The sequence below is a fragment of the Phyllobates terribilis genome, unplaced genomic scaffold, assembly GCF_046119375.1.
Source record: "Phyllobates terribilis strain yellow unplaced genomic scaffold, ASM4611937v1 Scaffold_13__5_contigs__length_258822181, whole genome shotgun sequence".
Lineage (NCBI taxonomy): Eukaryota > Metazoa > Chordata > Amphibia > Anura > Dendrobatidae > Phyllobates > Phyllobates terribilis.
In genome coordinates this window covers 234890959-234905104 of record NW_027362773.1, presented here as the reverse complement: position 1 = coordinate 234905104, position 14146 = coordinate 234890959, and positions in this window count along the sequence as shown.

Sequence of the window (14146 nt, the reverse complement as noted above, 5' to 3'; positions counted from 1 at the left end):
GTTTGAGTGTACAGCGGGGCGGGGGGAGGGGCAGGGGATGGATCTCTGCAGGAACAATGAAGATCTCCATTTTTTTTTCTCTTTCCCGCATTTGCAGTGGGGAGGTGCAATCTGTCAGCCTATCAGCAGCGCACAAACGGAGCGAAGTGCTTTTTTTCACACAAGCAAGGGCATGTGTGATTGGCAGTGTATGTCACATGTCCTTGCCCTATAAGACCAAGCCATTTTCCCCGTCGCCACCATTTTCTCACTGCTGCAGCTGCGTGTTAGTCGGCACCGCTGTTGCTGTGTGCGCTATACCTTATTAATTTCAAGCCAATTTTCGCACAAATATACAGATAGCTTGGGAGTAGGGAATAGTTGTGATTGCAGTCCTTTTAAGGACTAGGTTACAGCATTTCCTACGACTTTTATCAGGCAGGTCTGTGCTCTTAAATAGATAGATTGTGGGAGTAAAGACTAATTGTAATTGGAGTCCTTTTCAGGACTAGGTTACATCAGTTCCTATCAGTTTTTGTCAGGCAGGTCTGTGCCAGTGCTGTGCAAGTTTTTTTCACAGCATTTGGCTGAATCTAGCAAAGCTAATCCTTTTTGGCCTATTGCAGAGTGTGTTAGTCAGTGGAGTAGCCTATCTGTGTTGCAAGATATACCACCTGTGTATAGAATACCAATTTTTTTACTGCACCTAGTGAAGTAAAATCTTTTGGGCATAGCATCATTCTATTAGTCCATCTATACTGACCTCCATCAGGTTGCAAACTGAATATAATTTTTTTCTGCATCTAGCTCTGAAAAAATATTTGGGCTTCTAGCAGTGTGTGGGACTTGGTCTATTAGTCCATCTATACTGACCTCCATCATGTTGCAAATTAAAAATAATTTTTTTCTTCATTTAGCTCTGAAAAAATATTTGGGCTTCTAGCAGTGTGTGGGACTTGTTCTATTAGTCCTTCTATACTGACCTCCAGCAGGTTGCAAATTGAATATAATTTTTTTCTGCATCTAGCTCTGAAAAAATATTTGGGCTTCTAGCGGTGTGTGGGACTTTGTCTATTAGTCCATCTATACTGACCTCCATCAGGTTGCAAATTAAAAATAATTTTTTTCTGCATCTAGCTCTGAAAAAATATTTGGGCTTCTTGCAGTGTGTGGGACTTGGTCTATTAGTCCATCTATACTGACCTCCATCAGGTTGCAAATTGAATAAAAAAATTTTCTGCATCTAGCTCTGAAAAAATATTTGGGCTTCTAGCGGTGTGTGGGACTTGGTCTATTAGTCCATCTATACTGACCTCCATCAGGTTGCAAATTAAAAATAATTTTTTTCTGCATCTAACCCAGCCAATAGTTTTGGCCTAATACCACAGTTTGGCCACTCAGCTCTGCTCGGTTACCATCCATTGTTTTCTTGTGCAAACAACTCCAGAGTTGTGAATTAGTTAACCACCAAAATGAGTGGAAAAAGGCCTGCTGCTGGTGGAAAGGGGAATAGGCGTGTTGGGAAGGGGAAAAAAGGTTGTGTCCGTGGGGTAGGTGCAGAAGAAAGACCATCTTCCAGCCAAACTAAAATGTCTACTTCTTTTAGCGGACAATGTGATAAGATCCCTTTCTTACGGCCACGCCAATCGCTACAAATTCCAGATGAGGCACAAAAACAGCAGGTGCTTCAACGGATATCAAGTGCTCCTTTAAGTGGGCTCTCCTCCACATCAACTTCAACATCACAAATACTCCAGTCCTCAAAGGTGTCACCCAAATCGCACTTGCTTCCTCACAGCTCCCAAATCTCCAGCTGCCCGTCTGAGTATGAGGTAGAACAGATGGTTGAGTCTGCAGAGCTGTTTACTCATACTATAGCCTGGGAATCAGAGGTCGACTCCAGCGCTTCTGTGAATCCAGACGAGGAAATGATCTGCACTGATGCCCAGAATCTTTATGAGTCGGATCCAGGACCAGACGCAGAAGGTTCTGACCATAATGTAGACCCTCATTCCCAAACTGTAACTCCTGCTGGTGGAGACAATGAGGAAGACGATGATAAGACTCAAATACCTGATTGGAGCGACAACTTTAGTTTTTTGTCAGGGCAGGAACAGGTTGGCTCTGAGGACGACGGGTGTGATAACGCACAGGGTGATGATGATGAGGTCGGAGATCCCACTTACTGTCAACCCACAGTCAGCCAAGAGATGAGGTCAGCAGAGGAGGTGGAGGAAGATGCTAGTGACGACGAGGTCAGGTTGCGCCTTCCTGGACAGAGACGTAGTACTGGAAGCACGTCAACAACTGCATCCTCAAACACAACTCTGCCTCTCACCACAAGTCGTGGTGGCTCTTCAGGTCTCATGGGTGCTAAGCCTTGCATAGCCTGGGCATTTTTTCAGATCGATAAAGATGACCCAACTCGTGTTATCTGTAACATTTGTCAGCAAAAGCTAAGTAGAGGCCAAAAAATACATAGTTTGAGTACTTCATGCATGAACCGGCACATGGACATGAAGCATAAGTTGCAGTGGGAAGCTCAGTGTGCTACAATGCGGTCTAGCCGGCCGGGCCAACCACCGTCTGCCATATCTTGTGCATCCGCGGCCTCTTCATCCTCTGTGACTGGGGGGACAGCAGTCACACCTGTTTTGGGGCGCAGACCTGCCACCTCTTTACCCGCAACAGCCAGCGTGATTGGCAGGTCATCATTTTCTTTGGAGGTGGTAACACCAGCTGGTCTTGAGCGCTGTCCGACATCGATAGCACCACCTTTGGATCAAGGCAACCTAACATGTCCGCCTGCATCTTCCTCACAGACCGGCAGTTTGCCGGGGACACCCTTATCAACCCCGTCTAAGCACAATAGCCAGCCCTCGGTCCCTCAGATGTGGACAAGTAAAAGACCATTTCCTCCTAGCCATGAGAAAGCTAAGAGGTTGAATTTCACCATCTGCAAGCTCTTGGCTACAGAAATGCTGCCTTTCCGCCTGGTGGACACAGAGGATTTTCGAGACCTTATGTCCGTCGCAGTGCCCCAGTACCAGATGCCCAGTCGGCACTACTTCTCAAAGAAAGGTGTGCCTGCGCTCCACTAGCATGTCGCACACAACATCACCGCTTCTTTGAGAAACTCTGTGTGTGACAGGGTGCATTTCACCACAGACACTTGGACGAGTAGGCATGGACAGGGGCGTTACATGTCGCTGACTGGGCACTGGGTAACTATGGTGACAGCAGGACAAGGGGCTGCTGTCCAAGTCTTGCCGTCCCCACGAGTTGTGCGTCAATCCTCTTTATGTCATTTTTCCTCCACTGCTTCTGCCTCCTCAACCTCCTCTCGGTCTTCCACCTGCACCCAAAGCCTGTCTGGTCATGCCACAAGCTTTCTAACTGCGCAGAAGGGATCCTGCACACCTCCTTACTATGCTGGCAGTAGGGCTCAACGTCATCAGGCGGTTTTTACATTGAAATGTCTGGGAAATGTGAGTCACACAGTTGAGGAGTTGTGGTCAGCTCTGGAGAACCAATTTCATGAATGGTTGTCTCCACTGGACCTGAAACCATGGAAGGCCGTGTGCGACAATGCTGCAAACCTGGGTGCGGCCCTTCGCCGGGGCAATGTCACACACGTGCCTTGTATGGCTCTCGTGTTGAACCTGGTTGTCCAGCAATTTTTAGCCCACTATCCCAGACTAGATGGCCTTCTGCAGAGGGCACGGTCGCTGTGTGCTCACTTCCGCCGTTCGCATCCCGCAGCTCAGCGACTTACATCTCTACAGAAGTCGTTGGGCCTGCCACTTCACCGGCTAAAATGCGATGTGCCTACCCGGTGGAATTCAACTCTGCACATGTTGCAGCGACTGTGGCAGCACCGACAAGCCCTGGTGCAATACGTTCTGACGTATAGCCTGGGCCAACGAGATTCAGAGGTGGGGAAAATCACGCTGGAGGAGTGGTCTCAGATCAGGGACCTATGCACCCTTCTGCACAGTTTTGAAATGGCGACGAAGATGTTTAGTGCTGACGATGCCATTATCAGCATGACTATTCCGGTGATTTACATGCTGGAGCACATGTTAAACAGAATTCGGAGTCAGGTGGTGGCACAAGAGGAGGTGGAGGAAGTAGAGGAGGAGGAGTTGTATGCGGAAGGGCTAACATCTGCAAGGTCCAGACGGTCGGCAGCACCAGGGCGGCAGGCATGTGAGGGTGGGGGAGATGATTTTACCAGGGCGCATGGTAGCAGCCAAACTAGTGAGGAAGGTGCAGGAGCCCAGGAAGAAGTGGAGGACGAACTGATGGAAGACTCATCAGATGAGGGAGACCTTGATCACATTTCTGTTGTGCGAGGTTGGGGGGAGAGGACAGAGGAAGGAAGCATGATTGTTACCTCGCCACCAACACAACAGGGACTTGGTGCTCCTGGATGCGCAACACACATGAGTGCCTTCTTGCTGCACTACCTGCAACATGACCCTCGAATTGTGAGAATTAGAAATAATCCTGACTACTGGGTTGCCACACTGTTAGATCCCCGGTACAAAAGTAAATTTGCAGAAATTATTCCTGCCATAGAAAGGGATGCACGCATGCAGGAGTATCAGCAGAGACTGTTGCAGAATCTTACATGTGTTTTTCCACAAAATACCAGTGGTGCACGTAGTGAATCTCACAGTTCCAACTTGCCAACCGTGGGACCGTCAAGTGTTCAGCACTCAAACCGTAACAGAACCACAGTATCTGCTGGTAACATCAATTTTGCGGAATCATTTCACCACTTTTTTAGCCCATCCTTTGCAAGGCCACAGGAGACAAGAAGTCTGACACATAGTCAACGCCTAGAGACGATGGTACAGGAGTATCTCCAAGTAAACATTGAAGCCACGACTGTGTCACTGGACCCTTGCTCTTTTTGGGCTTCCAATCTGGATAAATGGCCGGAGCTAGCCACTTACGCCTTGGAGATCTTGTCATGCCCCGCAGCCAGCGTTCTGTCTGAACGTGTGTTCACCGCTGCTGGTGGTGTGCTGACAGATAAGCGCACGCGGCTCTCCACTGATAATGTAGACAGACTCACGTTCATAAAGATGAACAAATCATGGATCCGAAACGACTTTTCTACCCCTGTGTCATCTTGGGGAGAGTAAAAGCTTGATGATTGGTTAAAATCACCCTACCAACCGTTTTAAGCTTTCAAATTACTAATCATGTTTATCTGTATCTTGACTGGAAAATAATTTGGGCTTTGTAGCAGTGTGCAGCACTGATCCTATTAGGACATCTATAATAAGCTTCACCAGATTTAAAATTAAAAATAATTTTTAGCTGCATCTAGCCCGGAAAATAATTTTGGGGCTCCGAGATGCGCAAGACACATAAGTGCCTTCTTGCTGCACTACCTGCAGCATGACCCTCATATTGTCAGAATTCGAAGTAATCATGACTACTGGGTTGCCACACTCTTAGATCCCCCAAACTTTTCGATCAACCTTTTCATTTTAATAAAGACCAAAAAAATGGTCATTTTTGAAATTATAAGCATTAGCAGGTTGTTAGAAACTGAAATCAAACAGTTTTCAACTCAAAACTTTATTCTAGGTGATGTTACATTTTCACATAGGACCCCTTGTTCGAAAGGAGCTTCTGAACTCTCTCGTCCATTGAATTTGTCAGGTTTTGGATGGTTTCTGCTTCAATTGTTTTGCATGAGGACAGAATACCCTCCCAGAGCTGTTGCTTAGATGTGAACTGCCTCCTGCCATCATAGACACTCCTTTTAATGATGCTCCAAAGGTTCTGAATGGGGTAGAGGTCAGGGGAGCATGGGGGTCACACCATAAGTTTGTCCCCTTTTATGCCCATATCAGCCAGAGATGCAGATGTTTTATGTGCAGCATGAGATGGTGCATTATCTTGCAGAAAAATGATCTTGCTGTGAAATACACGGTTCTTCTTCTTGAACCATGGCAGGAAGTGCTGTTTGAGAAAATCCACATACATTATGGAGTTCATCTTTAGCGCCTTCAGGGATCCTAAAGGGGCCGACAATCTCTATCCCCATGATTCCAGCCCAAAACATTACTCCACCTCCTCCTTGTTGGCGCTGTAGCCGTGTTTGCGTGGGGTGTCCATCAACCAGCCATCCTCCACTCCATTCATCTGGACCATCGAGCGCTGCACGGCACTCATCCGTGAACAAAACAGTTTTGAAATCAGTCTTCATGTAATGTTTGGCCCACTGGAGCCGTTTCTGCTTGTGTGAAGTGGATAGAGGAGGTCGACAGGATGGCGTATGCACAGCTGCAAACCTCTGAAGGACCCTGCATCTTGTTGTTCGGGGGACGTTGGAGGCACAAGCAGCTTCAAAAACTTGTCTGCTGCTATGACAAGGCTTTTTTGCCGCTGCTCTTTCAACCTGACGTAATTGCCTGTAGGAAAGAGTCCTCAATTTGCCCTTATCAGCACGCACACGTGTGTACTGTGAATCAGCTACATACTTCTTGATTGCCAAGACACTTCATCCTGATCATCGCACAATGTTGATTGTAGTCATGCCTTGACCTAAACACTCCACAATTTGTTGCTTCTCAGCAGCCGACACATCCTTTTTCTTTCCCATTTTGGCAGAAAATGTAGGCTGCTTAATAATGTGAGAGAGCCTTCTTAAGTAGTCTTGCCTTTCATTGGACACACCTGCCAAACTAATTAGCACAGGTGTCTGCAATTGCTTACAGTGATATAAAGAGCCCTGACACACATCACCATCAATGAGTTTAACTGACAAACAAACAAATTCTTCCCTTATCACTCCTAAACACTTTTTGCATAATAATTTGGAACGCGGTGTACATGTGCTTTTCCACAAAACACCAGTGGTTCACGTAGTGAATCTTACAGTTCTAACTTGCCAACCGTGGTCTGTATGGAATTGTTCAATAAAGGGCCCAAAATTAAGATAACATAGATGGGAGAGGTCTCTATGAATAGGAATTCCTAAGTATTTGATACCCTGTGAGGGCCAGGCAAAGGGAAAGTTGGACTGGATGGAATCCTATATGGATTTAGGGAGGGAGACATCGAGGGCCTCAGACTTCGCTGCATTGATTTTAAAATTTTACCATGTAACAAAGTGATCTATTTCAGCCATAACAGCAGGGATGGATATATGTGATTGAGTGATATATACTAGGACATCATCAGCAAATAGAGAGCACTTGTACTCGGTGCCTCCCACCTCAATCCACCTAATATTGGGGTTATGGCGAATTGATGAGAGCAGGTGCTCCGTCACTAGGATGTATAAGAGAGGGGACAGAGGACATCCCTGCCTTGTCCCATTGGTGATTGTGAAAGGTGATGAAAATGTTCTGACGCACCCCCTGGGCCTTGGGACACCCGGAGCCGGACCCTTTTTGGTGGATGCTGGTGGTTGTAGTCTTCGTGGCGGCGATCCGGTTCCGTGGCTCAGGGCAGTCAAACCAGTGGCAGAACTATTTATGTGGTTTTGATGTTTAAATGTCCGACTACGCCACCCGTGGATTGCGGTCAGAGTGAACCGCCGCTACAGGGCAGACCGCTAAGGCTGGTGTTGTGGGTGCAGCAGAGCGTAGCATAACTCCCCACGGGAGGAGTATAGCCTCAGGGCAGTGTATGCGGAGGATGGGGGTGATGGTGCAGGGCAGCAGCAGTAACGACACGGAGTCAGTGATGCAGTTAAGGCCTTTACTCACAGTTCTTATTATCCAGACCACGTCTGCAGGTAACGGCTGCCCACGTCGTACTGTGCTCACCAGGTGAGGGGCTCAGACAACTCCCAGATAACTTTGGAGCGCTTCACAGGACCCCCTTTGTGTGTCCTTTGTCTGGCCTTTCTTATCAACACTTCTGTCCGGCTGCCTCGGGCCTCCTCTTGGTAAACTTGGCGCCAGTTTCCCTGACCCTATGTGGTGCCTTCCTAGCGGGTGGAGCAAGGGGCTGCGCCACATAAAATGTCAGAGCCTCCGGTTTCTAGCTGAGGGTCGTTTCCTGCGTCCACTAGTTCGGGGACCGGTCTCCCCCTTTGGCCTGACCCCTCCACGCAGGTGGATTCGGGCGTGCGGTGGCGACTCGCCCGTCCGCACCCCTGGGATCCCTTCATTCCTCGTTCCTGGAGCCTTCTCCGCTCCTCTTCCTTCCTTCTCCCTCTTGCAGGCCTGGGCCTCTGTTACTAGGCCCGCCTCCGGAGCAGAGCTCATGCAGAGCCCCTGCTCCCTGCCACTTCTGCTCAGACTTCTCTGCACTGAACTAAGATGGTGCCCACCTTTTATACTCCCTTCTCAATGCACCCAGGAACTGCTTCCTCCCTGCTCCTGCACTGCAGGGTTCCCCTTCCTCAGTGTTCCCTCCCCCCACTCCAGCCAGGGACAGGGACTGTCGTGCCCATCTCAGGGGCATATTGGTCGCCCTGCCCCACGGCAATGTGGTGTAATGCATGCAGGTGTCGGGTCCTGATCCACACTCCATCCTTATCTGAGAGTGAGATATCACACCTCTGGGTGAGGTGCAATACGTCTGTAGCAACCGAGCCCTCGGTGCTACAGTTCCATTTATCTTCAGCCTAGGTGACGTATTGTGATACAGGGCCGTGATTTTGGCTATAAAAGGGTCCCCTAGGCCCCTACCCCAAGCTTTTTAAGAGAATCATATATGGCGTGCCAGGAGACTCTATGGAATGCTTTCTCAGCATCCAACGAGAGTATCTACTTACAAATTTTTAACTGCATCTAGCCCAGGAAATACTTTGTGCCTAGTAGCAGTGTCTGCTAGTCAGCGGATTATCCCGGCTGTTAAGCAAGCTACACCACCTGTAGTTTGGACACTTAATTTTTTCAAAGGAAATGCTTCGGGACCACGGGATACTTAGTGAAGAGCATCAGGAGGCACCCCAAGGCATAGGGGCTGGGACTGGCACTAGGATGCCTTGCGGTGGACAGCCGAGCTCGATCCTTATAAAAGCTTTTTAACTGCAGCAGCTTTAGTGGACGCTACTGGAGCTGGAATTACGCGGCTGCTGGCATGAGACTTGCCCTCCAATAGATCCTTGTAAATGGATTTAAAGTGTATTCATTCAAATTAGAGGGACAATTTAAATTAAAATGCTTAGAGCTGCCTCCACCACAGGGGGGCTCTCTCGACCCACCAGCGGACAGGCACCAGTATTGGGAGAGGGGGGCTGGCCGTCAGGGTTCACCGCGGCTCTGGCACAAACCCGGCGACACGGAGGTGGCACGGGCAGGAGCGGACTGGCCGTCTCGGCTTCTCACTTTTTGGATTTTAGAAGGGCATGACATGCCTATATCTGTGTCTCCCCCTCCTTTTACTCCTCCACCTCTTTTCTTTTCGCATGACTATATGTACTTGTCACTTTTCCATGTGTTAGTTGTGTCTTCTGAGCAGTTTGTCAGCTTTTGGACACCTTTGAAGGTGTTTTCTATGTGTTTCTATGTGTTTTTGTTTGCCTGCCATTGGTTTTAACGGTGTTCGAAGGTGTTCGACGAACAGTTCGACGAACAGTTCGGCGAACACACGGGTGTTCGACGAACCGAACCGAACTCGAACACTACGGGGGTGGCTCAACACTATTTATTAAATATAGCTTGGAACTGGTATCTTGATAATGGCATTCCATCAGTGTGTGATAGGAAGAAATTACTTTGTGATCTGATGGTTATATATGTTTTTACTATTGTTACCCGACTCAGCGTACCATTTGTGGGTTGTAGAAGTACCCAAGTGCCCCTGCCCGCTGGAACCGTTTTCGATTTGCGTATCCATAGATGGTGTAATAAGCCTCCACTGGTGGTAATTTTGGATTGAGGGACTAATTCGCTTTTGCATAGCGCCCCGAAGAAGGCGATCGCAAATACAGTAGACAGTAGCGTTGCTTCGAATTGTGAGTATCATGTTAATGGTGTTAGGGATATGATATAATAAATCAGTTTTAGTGACACGGGACGGGACGTCTACACTCCTGACTTGGCTGACCCCTTTTCCACCCTTTTATGGATTGTCTGATGATGAATCTCTTTGTCACATGTCCCCAATTCAGTAGTTGGAAGTGCAATGCTACTCCGGTCAGCCACCGCTGCGCTGACGCCCCTGATATGCCCCTCATCATTAGCTGGTGGAGAAATTCTATGGAGACTTGTAATCTGGCTTGTTCACATTGGTCAACCCATCTGCCTGCTACTAGTCGTGTCCACTGTTCCCATGCCTTACCTTATGCTTGCCACATCGACGGGGCAACTGAGGCTCTGATTAATGGCATCAACTATTCTCCACTAGATCCCATAGAGATGGGTGGGCGTGGGGAGGAGCTCTGTGAAAATCTGCCAATTGAATTGTGATAAAGCATTAGCAGCAGCGTTAGACCCCTCAGCATCGTGGCTAGCGCGGACCCATTCATTGTGTTTTAGGCACAGGAATGCTAGCCGGTGTAGTAGGCCTAGCACTGGGAGAGACGATATTATTAATGAAGTGCGCTAGGCTGGTGTTTTTTGTTATGAAGAGTATATTTTTGCTAGACAGGCTCGCGCCCCATATTTCTATTGCTACCACTATTGGAAACAGTTCCAGGACTGTCTGTTTTTTGTCAGCACTTGTTCTGCCCAATACGGAGGCCATAAGCTTGTGCACCATTGGTTATTTAGCATCGCTGCATATCTGCCTGATTCTGCAGCCCCGGTGAATAATCTTAGTAGAATGTTGGACTGTTCTGCTGACATAAATAACGTGTGACAGTTGATTGATTATAAGAAGGTTTTCCACACCTCTAATTCCGCCCGTAGCTGTCTGCTGATTCTGATTGTATGACCCAGTTTAGATGCCCCGATTGTTGTGGGCGATAAATGAAGAGAAAAAACCCTTCCGACTGGCATCACCTGGCTCGCAAACACGAGGAGACCTAGTAATACTTGCATCTGCTGTAGTGTTCCTTTCCATACTGCGCAAAATACCTAGATCAGGTGTAATGTTTTGGTATTTTTTCCTATGGGAGGCGGAACAACCTTGCTGTGGTGTCGATTTCGATGCCTAAGAACAATTTTTTTTTAGTTGTGGGGCCTATGTTTTTGGTTGGGCATAATGGGACTCCAAACCGACGGGAGATGTTTGTGAATTCGTTGAGTAAGGGGCAGCGAAAGTGGATGACCAATCGCCACATGGTAGAAAAAGAATGGAAAACATCAGCTCACCCACCTAGAAGATCAACAGCACGGAGCCAGGAGTGCTACCAGACAAACATGAGGAACCAGGAAGATCCAAATGAACAAATCTTCTAAAATCCACTTTTAATTGGGTCATACAAAAAATATTTTAAAAGTCCACCTTGGAGAAGAACAGCAAACGCGTTTCGAACTAAAGGTTCGCAATCATTGCATAGCAAAAAAACAGCAAGGAAGTGGTATTTATATGTCATGTCCTGCTATGCACCTGTTCAAGGCTGAGTTAATCAGAAATTTAAACACACATACCATGTTAAAATCGTATAGCATAGAAACAATGCATATAAATGTAAATAATCCAAAAGAAAAAGAAAAGAAGAAAAAAGGAACATATATATAATAATAATCTGTAAATGATCATTCATAATGATACATCAAATCATGTCTGATGTTTAAACCCGCTGGTACACGTGTATTTAAAGTATAAATCCACCAACTTTCTCTATTAAGAAGCTTTCTCCTATAATCATCCACCAAATCTCCACCAATCGCTATGGCCCACGGAGGGGACACCACAGTCGGTGAATCCTTCCTTATTTAGTATAAAGTCTACCAATACTTTGGGCGTATTAGCCTAGCTGTGAAGCAAGATGCACCGCCTGTGTATCTAATAATAATTTTTAACTGCATCTAGCCTAGGCAGACTGTGGGGACCCCCAACCAAACCCAGACGCTCTGCATCTAACCCAGCCAACCATTTGATAGTATTGCTAGTAGCAGAGTCGCATGGGCTCTAAACCTTGCATAGTCTGGGCATTTTTTCAGATCGATAAGGATGACCCAACTCGGGTTATCTGTAACATTTGTCACCAAAAGCTAAGCAGAGGCCAAAAAATCCATAGTTTGAGTACTTCATGCATGGACCGTCAAACGGATATGAAGCATAAGTTGCAGGGCGAAGCTCACTGTGCTACAATGCGGCCTAGCGGGCCGGGACAACCACCATCTGCCCCACCTGTGTCATTCTGGGGAGACTAAAAGCTTGAGGATTTTGGAAAATCACCTCACCAACCATTTTAAGAAACTCTGGGACAATTGATGCCACTTAAGTGGTGTCTGTGCCACAATTTTTGAAAAAATGGAGACTCTTTTTGGAGTCCCCTTGCTGTGTTTTACATGACGTTGCCATTGTCAATTCCAGGTGGGTCAGGTCTCCCCCCCCTTTTAACCATAAGAAACTACATACACTATGGCTTGGGGTAACACAGATGGTTGAGTCTGAAGAGTTGTTTACTCATACTATAGCCTGGGAATCAGAGGTCTGCTCCAAAGCTTCAGTGTCTGCTAGTCAGCGGAGTAGCCACCGCCTGTAGATATAGTTACAATTTTTTTTTTCAAATTCAAGTTTTTTTTTATTTTTGTGTTGAAAAAGTACAAGAAAATACAATATACATAGTAAAAGGGGTAGTATAACTATAAATCTATGCATAATGACAGTACATTGGGGGGTACAGGGAGGGTTTTCCATCAATATCCAGATCAAGCATGTATTTTTCCATATGAAAGATAGAGAGAGAGGGAGCAGACCATGGCAGACCACCAATCAATAGAGTGCGATTATGATCATTGTTGTGCCGACATCACGGATAACTTTAGTTGGGGGCTAGATGGTAGGCGTCAGAGTGTTGCAAATCAATCCAGTCCCTCCAAATCACACAGTATCTATCAACATCAGCCGGTGAGATGGCAATCAGATGCTCCATCCTATTAAGGAGGGAGATCTCCGCAAACCATTCCTCCACAGTGGGTGGATCTCTGCTTTTCCAGTGTCGTGGAATGACATTCTTAGCCGCCTGTATTAGGCAGCCTATTGATAACCTTCTATAACTACGTTTACTTATTGGTAACATTAATAAAAGGAGGGCTTCTGGCATATTAGGGATAGTCAAACCAGTTATTTTCTCAATCATGGGAACCACCTTTGCCCAAAATGCATTTATTATAGGGCATGCCCACCATATGTGTGACATTGTCCCTTCCCCCTCCCCACATCTCCAACATCTATCTGAGACCACTGGATACCATCTATGAAGGACTGCTGGTACATCTAGAGATAATTTTGAAGGAGGTTTCCTGAGCTTTGGACCCTATTGAGGCTTTATGAGTTAGTAAGAAACATTTATCCCATTGTGAGTCAGAGAAGGACTTCCCCAGTTCCCTTTCCCATGCACCGCAGAATCCTGGCCTATTGTCAGTTACCTGGGCAATGAGGAGATTATACAGTAGGGAGATGGAGTGTGTATAGTCATGGCCAAAAGTATTGAGAATGAGACAAATAGTAATTTTTCCAAAGTTTACTGCTTTATTTTTTGTAATGGCAATTTGCATATACTTCTGAATGTCAAAGAGTGATCAGCTTAACAGCAATTACTGTACTTGCAAAGTCAATATTTGTCCAGAAAATGAACTTTAACCCCAAAAACTCATTTCAACATCATTGCAGTCCTGCCTTAAAAGGAGCAGCTAACATCGTTTTAGTGATTAATCCATTAACACAGGTGTGGGTGTTGATGAGGACAGGGCTGGCGATCAATCAGTCATGATTAAGTAAGAATGACATCACTGGACACTTTAAAAGGAGGCTGGTTCTTGGTATCATTGTTTCTCTTCAGTTAACCATGGTTATCTCTAAAGAAACATGTGCAGCCATCATTGCACTGCACAAAAATGGCCTAACAGGGAAGAGTATCGCAGCTACAAAGATTGCACCTCTGTCAACAATCTATTGCATCATCAAGAACTTCAAGGAGAGAGCTTCCATTGTTGTCAAAAAGGCTCCAGGGCGCCCAAGAAAGACCAGCAAGCGCCAGGACCGCATCTTAAAACTGTTTCAGCTGCGGGATCGGACTACCAGCAGCGCCGAGCTTGCTCAGGAATGGCAGCAGGCTGGTGTGAGTGCT